Genomic DNA, 1,244 nt, shown 5'->3' with positions numbered 1-1,244 from the left:
ATGTGCAAATGTGTGCAGAGGCCATAGGAACACCTCCCACCTTATTGGTTGTTGTTGCTTGAGACAGGATGTCTCAGTGACCTGGAGCTCGCCAGGTAAGCTGGACTAGCTAGTGGGAAAGCCTGAGCACACCTCTGCCCCTGCCCCTGCCTCTGCAGCATTGGAACCATAGCCTGTGCACAACCATGCCTGGTTTTTTTGTGTTGTTTTAGTTTGGTTTGGTTTGGTTTGGTTTGGTTTGGTTTTAATGTGGGTCCTGGGGATTGAACTCAGATACTCAGGCTTTGCAGCATGCACCCTACCAACGGAGCCATCCCCCAGATCTTGGTGTACCCTTTTTTTGTGTGCTAAGAATTCAACCTAGAGCCCCATACACAATAGGATAGATTTTAAAAGGCAATTGCCTCTTCTGTTGGACTGTGTCGTACAATTAATAGTGTCTTCTACGCATATAAAAATCTTAAATTGACCACATAAACACACACACATACATACATATAAACATACACATATACACACATACAGACAGCAAACACACATACACATATACATACACCTGGCACTCACTCACAGAGACACGCGGACATGCACGCACACACACACACACACACACACACACACACACACACTCACTTCATCCCGGGCTGGGAAGAACCCAGATAACCAAAGTTGGTGACACCTCTTCTGAGAAAAAGGGGAAGAGGGGAGCGGCAGGAACCCAAACCCCTCCAAAGGCTTATTTCACCCTCCTCCGCCCCAATCCACTCCACCCCACCCTGCCCCCACCCACACCCACACACCTGCACATTCGCAGAGCTCCGTCTGCTCCAGGAGTCACAGTCTCTTTTACCTGCTGTTAAGACAGCTCCAAAACAAAACAAGTGACTCCCAGCCACAAGGCCTCTCTCTTCCTGGCGTGCCTTTCTTCTCTTGCAGGAGTCAGGTCTTGGCCAGCTTCTGTGAGTCTACCTCCTGCCCCCAGAGAGAAGGCTGGCTGAGTCTCCCCACAACCCCCGCTGGCATCCTCCACCTCATGGGCGTGGCCTCAACAGTGAAACTGAGTGGAGTCCCCTCAGAGTCTAGCTCTCTGCTTAGGCAGTCAAAGGAGATGTGAAACCTGTTGAGACACCACAGGAAGCCGGAGGAGAAGATTTCACTTCCGTATTCATGTGAACATGGACAGAGGGTTTTAGAGCAAAACGGAAACCCCAGAGACCAGTGCTGAGCAAAGCGGTTCCTTCTAC

Source organism: Mastomys coucha, unplaced genomic scaffold (assembly GCF_008632895.1).
Source record: "Mastomys coucha isolate ucsf_1 unplaced genomic scaffold, UCSF_Mcou_1 pScaffold3, whole genome shotgun sequence".
NCBI lineage: Eukaryota > Metazoa > Chordata > Mammalia > Rodentia > Muridae > Mastomys > Mastomys coucha.
Note: the sequence above shows the minus strand (reverse complement) of the source record.